The sequence below is a fragment of the Balaenoptera acutorostrata genome, chromosome 13 (genome assembly GCF_949987535.1).
Source record: "Balaenoptera acutorostrata chromosome 13, mBalAcu1.1, whole genome shotgun sequence".
In the NCBI taxonomy this organism is placed as follows: Eukaryota; Metazoa; Chordata; class Mammalia; order Artiodactyla; family Balaenopteridae; genus Balaenoptera; species Balaenoptera acutorostrata.
Genome location: NC_080076.1, coordinates 86953569 through 86968926, shown reverse-complemented (window position 1 = coordinate 86968926; position 15358 = coordinate 86953569).

Below are 15358 nucleotides of genomic sequence, written 5' to 3'. Positions count from 1 at the left end.
CGTCCGCGTCCCTATCCCCGTTCGCGTACAACCTAAGTTTCCGTAGAGCACACTAGAAAGCGGTAGTATCAAGAAACCTCTTCCGCCCCATGCAAGACCTTCTTAGGGTTATCCATAAAGACGGCGAAAGATTTGGAGGCAGCAAAGGAGTGGAAGGAGGAATGGGGCTGAAGCCAAGGACTTGAGATGTTATGTTAGCCTCCCCTCACCTCGCAACAACCGACTGGGGAAGGATGGGGACGGGTATAGACTGGGAAGTGGCACGAGGAAACCTCCTGCGATGTTGGAAATGTTTTATATCGTCACCTAAATGATGGGTACATGAGTGTTCACGTATGCTTTTTTTAAAACTCAAGAAGCTGTATACTTAAGAGTAAAAAGGGTATTTTACTGTATGTGTATAATACAACTACAAAAAAACAAAAAACCTTTACCTTGTCTACATCCTCCAAAATTAGAAGTCTCTCACCTCCCCAAAGTCTTGCTGACATCCCACACCCCTTTAGCTCTTGCCAGCTACTAAGACAATTTTTTTCCACTCTTTGCCTCCTCCTATACTCCTATTCATCCGTCAAAACCCACCTCAGATGCCCTCTCCAGACCTCCTTCTGCCAAATACTAGACCCTTCCTCTGTGCTTACAAGGCAGCTTTGTGCCTACTGAGTTATCGTTATTTACCAGTCTGTGTCACTCATGAGGCACTAGTCCTGGCATGTGTGTACTATGCTCTTAGGCTGTAGCATACGGCCACAAAAAACCTCACTCATGACATGCTAGCTGACATATCAAGTTCACTGAACTGGCCTGAAGATGCGATCTGGGTTGTTACTCCAGTGTTGCACATAGCTGTGTGACCTTAATTATGTTCCATCACCTCTCTGAACCTTAATTTCCCTATCTGTAAAAAATATGCCACCACATTCTTTGCTTATCTGGTAAAGTTATCATGAGGATACGGTGACAGTATGTACATAAATGTGCTGTGCAAGTGTGAGGGATTATTTCTTCAAAGGCTATCAGGCAATAGGGGGCAGTAGTGGCCCAGTATCCAGTTTCCCACTCAGGTGTCAAGAAACAGGTGCAGCTAGGGTGATGGAAGGTTCCTGGCTCTGACAATGTGTTACTGAACTCAGAGTTCTAGTAATGGTCCCCTGATTCCCCACCTTGCAAACTATGGCAAAGGCCCTGCTTTTCCTGGCAGGTCAGTTCTGTAGTGTTATCCTGGCAGCCTTCACTGGAGGGAGGCTCAGCCTAGAGCTTGCTTCTCCAGCCTCACCAGCCCATTTAGAAGCCACTATTTCCCTATAGTAAATCTCTTTCTGCTTCTAATACCTTAGAGGTTTCCTATTAAAGTGAATTAAACTGACAAATATAGCCTTTTTGACTTCCCAAGCAACCCAACTCTGTAGAAAAGTACCAAGAACAATTCTGTTTTTATCGGGATGTTAAATGTTAATTTTCATTTTCAAACTGATTAATATTCTAACTCCACGTGTCAGGGATTTAAAATGTGGTCAGTTAGCATCTCAGTGGACCACAGTGAATTGTATATTATGGGGGTTTTATTATGTAAGTCATGGAACCCAAATTCAAATGCCTTCAGGGATCAGGCAGTTTATATGAGATGGCATCAGCTTAAGGCAATAGGGAGTAGGGAGGACTGTGGCAAACTGAAGCATAGATACTGTATCTAAATACATTCAACTCCAATTTTTGAAAACGTGGTGACCAAACCAAAGATGCAGCCAGAAGTCATCTATAAATTTATATGTTATATTATAAAAGTAATGGTGCTATCAAAAATTGGAAAAGAGACAAAAGTAACTCTAATCACAAAGCTATAAAATCTGTCAACTACATGGTATATTTTCTTCTTTGCCCAGGTTTTTCTTTTTAGCATCCTTGTCATAATTACTCATCAAGTATCTTTCAACAATATTTCAGGATCTGAAGACAAATTAACTCAAAGAACTACAAGCTCTCAGGATTTGTCAGGTCACCCGCAGAGTTGTTCAGCCATCATCACCACTGTCTAGTTCCAAAACATTTCATCACCCCAAAAAGAAACGCTGACTTATTAGCAGTCATACCCCATTCCCCATACCGCGCCCCCCCACACCCAGGCTTATCTACTTTCTGTCTCTATGGATTTGGAGGAAATCATATAATATGTGGCCTTTTGTGACTAGCTTCTTTCACCTAGCATAATGTTTTCAAGGTTCATCCATGTTGTAGCCTGTGTCAGTATACCATTCCTTTCTATGGCAGAACAATACTGTATTATGTGGATAGACCATATTTTGTTTACCCATTCACCCATTGATGGACATTGGGTTGTTTCCACTTTTTGGCTATTATTAGGAAAGCTGCTATGAACGTTCACGTACACATTCTTGTTTGGACATAGAGTGGACAAGATAAATTATTTCTTCTTGGAATCAGAGGCTTGTTGTGGCAGAGACTAGGAAACCAGGTTAGAAAGTGATGAGGGATTTGTATCAGTTGCATAGTCAGTTCTCCAATGCTGACAAGTTTTAAAGAGAATAACAAAGGCTGTTTCCACAGAAAGGCTAAATCAGCTTTCTGCTGTCTGGGTATTAACATTCCCCGTCCCTTCTGGTCCCACAGAAGTCTTTTTTAACATTAGGAAAGAGTAAAGGAGACTAGAGAATTTTCTTTCATTTTTCTTTTCAGTTTTTTTTTTTCCACGCCACACGGCGTGTGGGATCTTAGTTCCCCAACCAGGGATGGAACCCGTGCCCCCTGCAGTGGAAGCACGGAGTCTTAACCACTAGACCACCAGGGAAGTCCCTCATTTTCAGCTTTAAAATGTCACTTCTGGGACTTCCCTGGTGGCGCAGTGGTTAAGAATCCGCCTGCCAACGCAGAGGACACGGGTTCGAGCCCTGGTCTGGGAAAATCCCACATGCCACGGAGCAACTAAGCCCGTGCGCCACAACTACTGAGCCCACGCGCCTAGAGCCCATGCTCCGCAACAAGAGAAGCCACTGCAATGAGAAGCCCGCGCACCACAACCAAGAGTAGCCCCCGCTCACCGCAACTAGAGAAAGCCCGCGCGCAGCAACAAAACCCCAATGTAGCCAAAAATAAATAAATAAATTTAAAAAAAAAAAAAGAATCCGCCTGCCAATGCAGGGGACACAGTTTCAAGCCCTGGTCCGGGAAGATCCCACATGCCGCGGAGCAACTAAGCCCGTGCACCACAACTACTGAGCCTGCGCTCTGGAGCCGACAAGCCACAACTACTGAGCCTGCATGCCACAGCTACTGAAGCCCGTGCGCCTAGAGCCCACGCTCCACAGCAAGAGAAGCCACCGCAATGAGAAGCCCGCGCACCACAACGAAGAGTAGCCCCCGCTCGCCGCAACTAGAGAAAGCCCGCGTGCAGCAACGAAAACCCAACACAACCAAACATTTTTTTAAAAGTCACTTTATTAAAAACAATATTGATATACAAAAATAATGAAAATTCAATACAAGTTTGACCACAGTATCAGCACTTTATCAAATAAGCTGTTCTGGGGGACTCCGTGCTAGGCCTTTAATCTCAGCCCCATCCCAGCCCTCTCTGCTCACCTCTGCATCACAAGGAAATCTGTTTCCCAGGCTCCCTTCCACTCTGCTTCCTGGTAGGTTCAGCCGGTTCCAGGCACTGGCGGAAGATTAGAGGGTGGAGGAAGGAAGAAGCCAGAGTATTTGTCTCCCTCACTGCTTTGGGAAGCACCTCCGCTAGTGACTGCGTGTTCAAGGCTCCAGCTCCTCTGAAGGTCCCGTTTCAACTGGGTGGTCCTGGGTCCTGAGCTTTGATAGTCCTAATTCCTCCCTTCCTTTCTCTAGTCCTAAGTGGGTTGGTGTCTTTCTGCTTTTGTTAATCTGTGCACTGTCTCACCATCCTGTTGGGTTACTCAGCTCTATCATTGACTGTTATGATGGTTTCAAAATGTATCCAGGAATTCCGTGATCCTCCTCCCTTCAAAAGGTGGAGCCTGGGGAATTCCCTGGCGGTCCAGTGGTTAGGGCTCTGAGCTTCCACTACAGGGGGCACGGGTTCGATCCCTGGTCGGGGAACTAAGATCCCACATGCTGCACGGCACAGCCAAAAAAATATATATATATATAATTGGAGCCTAATTCCCCTCCCTTGGAATGGGAGGCAGAATTGACTTAGTGACTGACCTCTGCCTAAGAGAATGCGGAACATGTGACAGTCTGTGACTTCCAAAGCTAGGTCAGAAAAGGAACTGTTGCTTCTCCCTTGTTCTCGCTCTCTCTTTTTTTTTTTTTTCTGACTTTTTCTTTTTTTTTTATGAATTTTTGAATTTTATTTTATTTATTTTTTTATACAGCAGGTTCTTATTAGTTATCTATTTTATACATATTCGTGTATATGTCAATCCCAATCTCCCAATTCATCCCACCACCACCACCCACCACCCACCACTTTCCCCCCTTGGTGTCCACACATTTGTTCTCTACATCTGTGTCTCTATTTCTGCCCTGCAAACCGGTTCATCTGCAACATTTTTCTAGGCCCCACATATATGCGTTAATATACAATATTTGTTTTTCTCTTTCTGACTTACTTCACTCTGTATGACAGTCTCTAGATCCATCCATGTCTGTACAAATGACCCAATTTCGTTCCTTTTTATGGCTGAGTAATATTCTATTGTATATATGTACCACATCTTCTTTATCCATTCGTCTGTCGATGGGCATTTAGGTTGCCTCCATGTCCTGGTTAATGCAATAGTGCTGCAATGAACATTGGGGTGCATGTGTCTTTTTGAATTATGGTTTTCTCTGGGTATATGCCCAGTAGTGGGATTGCTGGATCATATGGTAATTCTATTTTTAGTTTTTTAAGGAACCTCCATATTGTTCTCCACAGTGGCTGTATCAATTTACATTCCCACCAACAGTGCAAGAGGGTTCCCTTTTCTCCACACCCTCTCCAGCATTTGTTGTTTGTAGATTTTCTGATGATGCCCATTCTAACTGGTGTGACGTGATACCTCATTGTAGTTTTGATTTGCATTTCTCTAATAATTAGTGATGTTGAGCAGCTTTTCATGTGCTTCTTGGCCATCTGTATGTCTTCTTTGGAGAAATGTCTATTTAGGTCTTCTGCCCATTTTTGGATTGGGTTGTTTGTTTTTTTAATATTGAGCTGCATGTGCTGTTTATATATTTTGGAGATTAATCCTTTGTCTGTTGATTCATTTGCAAATATTTTATCCCATTCTGAGGGTTGTGTTTTCATCTTGCTTGTAGTTTCCTTTGCTGTGCAAAAGCTTTAAAGTTTCATTAGGTCCCATTTGTTTATTTTTGTTTTTATTTCCATTATTCTAGGAGGTGGATCAAAAAAGATCTTGCTGTGATTTGTGTAAGAGTGTTCTTCCTATGTTTTCCTCTAAGAGTTTTATAGTGCCTGGTCTTACATTTAGGTCTCGAATCCATTTTGAGTTTATTTTTGTGTATGGTGTTAGGGAGTGTTCTAATTTCATTCTTTTACATGTAGCTGTCCAGTTTTCCCAGCACCACTTATTGAAGAGACTGTCTTTTCTCCATTGTATATCTTTGCCTCCTTTGTCATAGATTAGTTGACCATAGGTGCATGGGTTCACCTCTGGGCTTTCTATCCTGTTCCATTGATTTATATTTCTGTTTTTGTGCCAGGACCATATTGTCTTGATTACTGTAGCTTTGTAGTATAGTCTGAAGTCAGGGAGTCTGATTCCTCCAGGTCCGTTTTTTTCCCTCAAGACTGCTTTGGCTATTTGGGGTCTTTTGTGTCTCCATACAAATTTTAAGATTTTTTGTTCTAGTTCTGTAAAAAATGCCACTGGTAATTTGATAGGGATTGCATTGAATCTGTAGATTGCTTTGGGTAGTATAGTCATTTTCACAATATTGAGTCTTCCAATCCAAGAACATGGTATATCTCTCCATCTGTTTGTGTCGTCTTTGATTTCTTTCATCAGTGTCAGATAGTTTTCTGAGTTCAGGTCTTTTACCTCCTTAGGTAGGTTTATTCCTAGGTATTTTATTCTCTTTGTTGCAATGGTGAATGGGATTGTTTCCTTAATTTCATTTTCTGATCTTTCATTGTTAGTGTATAGGAATGCAACAGATTTCTGTGCATTAATTTTGTATCCTGCAACTTTACCAAATTCTTTGATTAGCTCTAGTAGTTTTCTGATGGCATCTTTAGGATTCTGTATGTATAGTATCATGTCATCTGCAAACAGTGACAGTTTTACTTCTTCTTTTCCAATTTGTATTCCTTTTATTTCTTTTTCTTCTCTGATTGCTGTGGCTAGGACTTCCAAAACTATGTTGAATAATAGTGGCGAGAGTGGACATCCTTGTCTTGTTCCTGATCTTAGAGGAAATGCTTTCAATTTTTCACCATTGAGAATGATGTTTGCTGTGGGTTTGTCGTATATGGCCTTTATTTTGTTGAGGTAGGTTCCCTCTATGCCCACTTTCTGGAGAGTTTTTATCATAAATCGGTGTTGAATTTTGTCAAAAGCTTTTTCTGCATCTATTGAGATGATCATATGGTTTTTATTCTTCAATTTGTTAATATGATGTATCACATTGATTGATTTGCATATATTGAAGAATCCTTGCATCCCTGGGGCAAATCCCACTTGATCATGGTGTTTGATCCTTTTAATGTGTTGCTGGATTCTGTTTGCTAGTATTTTGTTGAGGATTTTTGCATCTATATTCATCAGTGATATTGGTCTGTAATTTTCTTTTTTTTGTAGTATCTTTGTCTGGTTTTGGTATCAGGGTGGTGGCGGCCTCTTAGAACGAGTTTGTGAGTGTTCCTTCCTCTGCAATTTTTTGGAAGAGTTTGAGAAGGATGGGTGTTAGCTCTTCTCTAAATGTTTGATAGAATTCACCTGTGAAGCCATCGGGTCCTGGACTTTTGTTTTTTGGAAGATTTTTTTTTAAGCCATATTTTTAAAAAATAAATTTATTTTATTTATTTATTTTTGGCTGCATTGGGTCTTTGTTGCTGTGTGGGGGCTCTTCTCTAGTTGCGGAGAGCAGGGGCTACTCTTTGTTGCAGTGCACAGGTTTCTCATTGCGGTGTCTTCTCTTGTTGCAGAGCATGGGCTCTAGGCGCGCAGGCTTCAGTAGTTGTGGCTCATGGGCTCTACAGTGCAGGCTCAGTAGTTGTGGCGCACAGGCTTAGATGCTCCACGGCATGTGCGATCTTCCTGGACCAGGGCTCGAACCCGTGTCCCCTGCATTGGCAGGCGGATTCTTAACCACTGTGCCACCTGGGAAGCCCCTGGTGGAAGATTTTTAATCACAGTTTCAATTTCATTACTTGTGATTGGTCTGTTCATATTTTCTATTTCTTCCTGGTTCAGTCTTGGAAGGTTATACCTGTCTAAGAATTTGTCCATTTCTTCCAGGTTGTCCATTTTATTGGCATAGAGTTGCTTGTAGTAGTCTCTTAGGATGCTTTGTATCTCTGCAGTATCTGTTGTAACTTCTCCTTTCTCATTTCTAGTTTTATTGATTTGAGTCCTCTCCCTCTTTTTCTTGATGAGTCTGGCTAAAGGTTTATCAATTTTGTTTATCTTCTCAAAGAACCAGCTTTTAGTTTTATTGATCTTTGCTATTGTTTTCTTTGTTTCTATTTATTTCTGCTCTGATTTTTATGATTTCTTTCCTTCTGCTAACATTGGGTTTTGTTTGTTCTTCTTTCTCTAGCTCCTTTAGGTGTAAGTTTAGATTGTTTATTGGAGATTTTTCTTGTTTCTTGAGGTAGGCTTGTATTGCTATAAACTTCCTTCTTAGAACTGCTTTTGCTGTATCCCATAGGTTTTGGATCATCGTGTTTTCATTGTAATTTGTCTCTAGGTATTTTTTAATTTCCTCTTTGATTTCTTCAGTGATCTCTTCGTTATTTAGTAACGTATTGTTTAGCCTCCATGTGTTTGTGTTTTTTATGTTTTTTTCCCTGTAATTCATTTCTAATCTCATAGCATTGTGGTCAGAAAAGATGCTTGATATGATTTCAATTTTCTTAAATTTACCGAGGCTTGATTTGTGACCCAAGATGTGATCTATCCTGGAGAATGTTCTGTGTGCACTTGAGAAGAAAGTGTAATCTGCTGTTTTTGGATGGAATATCCTATAAATATCAATTAAATCTATCTGGTCTATTGTGTCATTTAAAGCTTGTGTTTCCTTATTAATTTTCTGTCTGGATGATCTGTCCATTGGTATAAGTGAGGTGTTAAAGTCCCCCACTATGATTTGTTACTGTCAATTTCCTCTTTTATAGCTGTTAGCAGTTCCCTTATGTATTGAGGTGCTCCTATGTTGGGTGCATATGTATTTATAATTGTTATATCTTCTTCTTGGATTGATCCCTTGATCATTATGTTGTGTCCTTCCTTGTCTCTTGTAACATTCTTTATTTTAAGTCTATTTTATCTGATATGAGTATTGCTACTGCAGTTTTCTTTTGATTTCCATTTGCCTGGAATATCTTTTTCTATCCCCTCAATTTCAGTCTGTATGTGTCCCTAGGTCTGAAGTGGGTCTCTTGTAGACAGCATATATATGGGTCTTGTTTTTGTATCCATTCAGCCAGTCTATGTCTTTTGGTTGGAGCATTTAATCCATTTACATTTAAGGTAGTTATCGATATGTATGTTCCTACTACCATTTTCTTAATTGTTTTGGGTTTGTTATTGTAGGTCTTTTCCTTCTCTTGTGTTTCCTGCCTAGAGAAGTTCCTTTAGCATTTGTTGTAGAGCTGGTTTGGTGGTGCTGATTTCTCTTAGTTTTTGCTTGTCTGTAAAGCTTTTGATTTCTCCATCAAATCTGAATGAGATCCTTGCTGGGTAGAGTAATCTTGGTTGTAGGTTCTTCCCTTTCATCACTTTAAATATATTGTGCCACTCCCTTCTGGCTTGTAGAGTTTCTGCTGAGAAATCAGCTGTTAACCTTATGGGAGTTCCCTTGTATGTTATTTGTCATTTTTCCCTTGTTACTTTCAATGCTTTTTCTTTGTCTTTAATTTTTGTCAATTTGATTACTATGTGTCTCTGCGTGTTTCTCCTTGGGTTTATCCTGTATGGGACCTGATGCACTTCCTGGACTTGGGCGGCTATTTTCTTTCCCATGTTAGGGAAGTTTTCAACTATAATCTCTTCAAATGTTTTCTCAGGTCCTTTCTCTCTTCTCCTTCTGGGACCCCTATAATGAGAATGTTTTTGCATTTAATGTTGTACCAGAGGTCTCTTACGCTGTCTTCATTTCTTTTCATTCTTTTTTCTTTATTCTGTTCCATGGCAGTGAATTCCACCATTCTGTCTTCCAGGTCACTTATCCGTTCTTCTGCCTCAGTTATTCTGCTATTGATTCTTCATTGCAGTTATTGTATTATTCATCTCTGTTTGTTTGTTCTTTAATTCTTCTAGGTCTTTGTTAAACATTTCTTGCATCTTCTCGATCTTTGCCTCCATTGTTTTTCCGAGGTCCTGGATCATCTTCACTATCATTATTCTGAATTCTTTTTCTGGAAGGTTGCCTATCTCCACTTCATTTAGTTGTTTTTGGGGGTTTTATCTTGTTCCTTCATCTGGTACAAAGTCCTCTGCCTTTTCATTTTGTCAATCTCTATGTGAATGTGGTTTTCCTTCCACAGGCTGCAGAACTGTAGTTCTTCTGGCTTCTGCTGTCTTCTCTCTTGTCCTCTTGACTCACTTCCTCTGGGGGAAGCCATCTACCATGTCATGAGGACACTCAAGCAGCTCTGGGAGACGCCCACACGGAGAGAAACTCAGGCCTCCCATCAACAGCAATGTGAGGGCTCCATCTTGGAGGTGGCTCCTGCAGACCCAGTTAAGGCTTCAGATGCTGCAGCCCCTGCTGATATCTTGCCTGCAATCTCCTGAGAGATCCTGTATCAGGACCACTCAGCCAAACTTCTCCTGAATTCCGGATCTACAGAAAGTATGAAAGATACTGATTATTATGGGCTTCCCTGGTGGCACAGTGGTTAAGAATCCATCTGCCGGGCTTCCCTGGTGGCGCAGTGGTTGAGAGTCTGCCTGCCGATGCAGGAGACGCGGGTTCGAGCCCTGGTCTGGGAAGGTCCCACATGCCGTGGAGCGACTGGGCCCGTGAGCCACAGCTGCTGAGCCTGCGCGTCTGGAGCCTGTGCTCCGCAACGGGAGAGGCCGCAATGGTGAGAGGCCCGCGCACCGCGATGAAGAGTGGCCCCCGCTTGCCACAACTGGAGAAAGCCCTAGCACAGAAACGAAGACCCAACATAGCAGTCAATCAATCAATCAATCAATAAAGAAATCTTAAAAAAAAAAAAAAAAACTTGTATTAAAAAAAAAAAAGAATCCATCTGCCAATGCAAGGGACACAGGTTCAAGCCCTGGTCCGGGAAGATCCCACATGCTCAGAGCAGCTAAGCCCATGCACCACAACTACTGAGCCTGCGCTCTAGAGCCTGCAAGCCACAACTACTGAAGCCCACGTGCCTAGAGCCGGTGCTCGGCAACAAGAGAAGCCGCCACAATGAGAAGCCCGTCCACTGCAACGAAGAGTAGCCTCCGCTCGCCGCAACTAGAGAAAGCCTGCATGCAGCAACAAAGATCCAACACAGCCAAAAATAAATAAATAAAATAAATAAATTTATTTTTTAAAAAAGAAAGATAATGATTATTGTTGTTTTAAGCCACTTAGTTTTGGGGCAACTTGTTACACAGCAGTAGATAACTTATGCATCTGTTTAACCGGTTTCCTACATTAAAATTTTCTGTTGGAAAGACCTCTAGTGAGTTCTATTTTCTGACTGATACAAACTCCTGTCCTGAATGGTAAACACAATGGCAAATTAGCTTCTGTAAAAATGAAAAGTCTAAATGTGAGGCTGTGGCTGAGTGTGAAGGCTGGGTCACATGACCCTGGGCCCCTGTGATGGGTTCTGCATACACACAGGGAACAATACGTGGAAGTAATTAATTACAGGCTGAAGGGGGTAATCCAAGTAGAAAACGCTACAGAACAGAAGGGGGCCATTCTTTTTATTTTTTTTCATGGTCATGCCACGCGTCATGTGGGATCCCAGCTCCCCAACCAGGGATTGAACCTGCACCCCCTGCATTGGAAGCGCAGAGTCTTAAGCACTGTACTGCCAGGGAAGTCCCAGAAGGGGGCCATTCTTGATCCTAGGAGCCACTGGTGAGGATATTAGTGAAGAGGGAGGAACACTACTTGAAGATTTGGATAATTAAGTGAAAAGAAAAGGATAGTCCAGATCATGAAGGCGAAATTGAAGTATCAGAAAGAAAGTTTTTAATATCAACTTTGTCAGATGGCTATTTTTCTACAGTGTGAGCAAGTACTATCAGCTTCCTGGTCCCAAACTAAATATTGATTTTTACTTTGTCTGCTCAACATCCATTCTCCCCTCTGTAAGAGGATTCTCCTCCCTCCTATCTTATCCCATGCCACTCAGATGGACTGCCCCCAGCCTCTGGCGCTAAGCCTGACCAATCAGCAACATCCATGTCCCTAAGTACAGTGATTGGTCCAGGGGTGGGCATGTGTCCCAAGCTGAGCCAATGATATGCAATGGAAATCCACTGAATTTTCTGAGGTCATTGAACAGGTAGGGTGCAATCCTAGAGGTCCTGAATGCCACCTTGGCCACCATGTGTCGAGAGCCTGCATGAGAGTGACATCAACATGGTGCAAACCTGGAGCTGAGGGGCAGAGAACAGCAGAAGTCAGATGACATAGCTGAGCCCCTGGATCCAGCTGTGCTTGAAGTCCACATGCTGGATTTCTTATTTATACAACTTTTTTGCTTAAGCCAGTTTGAGTTGTGGAAGAGTTTTAACAAACTCTGGAAATCCAAAACAAGAGACATTACAGCTACAGAGACTTCCCCCATGTCTGTTTGGAGATGTTTGTGGTGAGCAGGCTCGATGCTATAAATGTTTTAAAATAATTTAGGTCAATTAATTGGTGGCATGGCTTAGAAATTTTGACAGCACATAAGTAGATACTATGTTTTCAGAGACTAGGTCATGGGCTAGAATGTACTAATTCCTTTAATTCTTAGCCCTGTCACTCACTGAAATGCTCATATTCAGTTCCTTTCTGGGAGGGTCTTTAGTTCCTCACCTGTAAAATGGAGTAATATTTCCTCAGGAAGGCTGCTTGCCTTCTCCTTTCCACAGACTGACCTGTTCTTACTTTGGGTTTCAATAAAATCCTGTGAATGGTTCTATCATAGTCCTTACCTTGTGTTATTTCATTTTTTTTTTAAAGTAATTTCATTAATTTTTTTTTCTTGAGAATAGGTTTACTTATTTATTTATTTATTTATTTATTTATTTTTGGCTGTGTTGGGTCTTCGTTTCTGTGCGAGGGCCCTCTCCATCTGCGGCAAGTGGGGGCCACTCTTCATCGCGGTGCGCGGGCCTCTCACCATCGCGGCCCCTCTTGTTGCGGAGCACAGGCTCCAGACGCGCAGGCTCAGCAATTGTGGCTCACGGGCCCAGTTGCTCCGCGGCATGTGGGATCCCCCCAGACCAGGGCTCGAACCCGTGTCCCCTGCATTGGCAGGCAGATTCTCAACCACTGCGCCACCAGGGAAGCCCCCTCATTTTTTTATTATTCGGATATAATTTATATACCATATAATTCACCCATTTTAAAGTGTACAATTCAATGGTTTCAGTTATAGTCACAGAGTTGTGCAACCATTGCCACAATTCATTTTTTTATTAGTTCTTAAAAATCATTGGTTCATAGCTGAAAAGCCTAGAGGCAGCAAAGAATAAGGCACAGCTTGGTCCAGCTGCTCAAATGACATCCCAGGATGTGGTCTGCTCTCCCGTCTCTTGGCCCTGCTTTCCTCCCTGTTGACTTCTTACCCAGACTGGCTCTCCCCAGATCATGGCAAGATGGCCACCAACAGCCCCAGGCTTCCAGCCTATTTTCTCAGTAACCCAATAGGAAAAAACAACCAACCAACCAAAACAAAAATTTGCCTTTTTCAAGAGGTCCAGTAAAAGTGTGATGGCATCTCATTGGACTGTCTAAAGTCAATGCCCACCCCTGAGAGAACCACTAGCCCCACAGGTTGGACGGTGCTGATTGGTCAGGCCCTGGTTTCTCCTTCCTGGGAACCAGAGAGCAAGAGAAGGGTGGTTCCCCCAAGGAAAATCAGAAAAATAGGATGGATCCTGACAGGAGAAACAACAGATGTACCCTCTCTACTCACTGGACTACGAACTCCTTGAGGGCAGCGTCTCCTGTCCTAATTTATCTTTGCACTTTGGACCGCACTTTATCTTTGCAGGTGGGACTGGCACACAGAATGGCTGTGAGCTTCTTGGCTCGATAAAGCCCTTTTCCCTTTTCTTTTTTTTTTACTTTTGGTCGCACCTCGCAGCGTGTGGGATCTCAGTTCCCCGACCAGGGATTGAACCCGTGCCCCCTGCATCGGAAGCGTGGAGTCTTAACCACTGGGCCACCAGGGAATTCCAGCCCTTTTCCCTTTTCTTTCCCACTCTCTTCTGGAGCCGCTTCATCTCTGAGAAACAAGGAGTTCTATGAGGAGGTAAAGGTTCCTACAAAGTGGCTTGAGCTTCCAGAAGGAAAGTACTGTTTTTACCACAAGCAAATAACAGGGAAAGCCCATTGACCCCAGAAGTTCACTGATGGATGAATGGATAAACAAAATGTAGTCTATCCCTCTGATGGAACATTACAGCCATAAAAAGGAATAGAGTACTGATTCCTGCTACAACAAGGATTGTCCTTGAAGACATTAAGCTAAGTGAAAGAAGCCAGTCACAAAAGGCTATGCATTGTATGATTTTATTTATATGAAATGTCCAAAATAGGCAAACCCATAGAGACAGAGAGTAGATTAGTGGTTTCCTTGGTCTGTGGTGGAGGAAATAGGAAGTGACTACTAAGAGGGCTTCTTTTTTTTTTAAATTTTCATTGGAGTATAGTTGATCTACAATGTTGTGTTAGTTTCTGCTGTACAGCAAAGTGAATCAGTTATTCATATATGTATATTCACTTTTTTTAGATTGTTTTCCCATATAGGCCATTATAGAGTATTGAGTAGAGTTCCCTTGGCTATACAGTAGGTCCTTATTCGTTATTTTTTATTTTATTGTATTTTATTGTATTTTAATTTATTTTATTTTATTTTGCCACACCTCACGGCATGTGGGATCTTAGTTCCCCAACCAGGGATCGAACCCACGCCCCCTGCAGTGGAAGCGCAGAGTCCTAACCACTGGACCACCAGGGAAGTCCCAGTTATCTATTTTATATATAGTAGTGTGTATATGTCAATCCCAATCTCCCAACTTATCCCATCCCCGCCTTCACCCCTGGTAGGGGCTTCTGTTTGGAGCAATGAAAATGTTCTGGGAATTCCCTGGCGGTCCAGTGGTTAGGACTCAGTGCTTTCACTGCTGGGGCCTGGGTTCGATCCCTGATCGGGGAACTTAAGATCCTGCAAGCTGTACAACTCAGCCATAAAAAAGAAAAAAGAAAAGAAAAGAAAATGTTCTGGGATTAGATAGTAGTGACGGTTGCACATTATCTGTGAACATACTAAAGCCATTGAATTGTACCCTTTAAACGTGTGGATTTTATGGCATATGAACTATATCTCAATGAAGCTATTTAAAATACCAGGGAAGAGTTCTCAGCTGTCCAAGATGTAGTCCAGAAACAGCCAGGTCCAGGCATAAAGGCAGCCAGGAGAGGTTGTGCCTTTGACATTCGATCACATTCCGAAGCTGGTCAGGGTCAAGTTTTGCTTTTTCCTAGACCCTACTTCCACCTTGAATATCAAACAACCTTCACAGCTTTGAGAAAGAGAGGAGCAACCCCAGACGTACACTTGCTGACCCGGCCCAGTCAGCTGGCCTTGCTGTTCTCCCGTTGAGATAACGATGTCACAGAACAGCAGCATCAGCCGAGGCCGCTCGGGACGGTGATGGAACAAGACTAAACAGGAACGTGGTCCAGGCCACAAGATGCCAGATCTATCCCTCTCTGGGCGAATGAGAGTGACGGCTGCTTCTGTACCAATTATAGCCTTAGCTTCTCTCCAGTTTGTCCTCCGTATAGATAAGATTTATTAAGAGCCCGGATTCTAGAATCGTCCCTGCTTCCTGACAGCACCCACTCTAGAGCAAACTCCCAGATCCTTAAACTCTCCCCAGAGCCACCCAACCAAAGCCCAAATCCTGTAGTAGTTTCTTCCTAACACTACAGTCTACACTTTAGAAAGAGGCGTGGC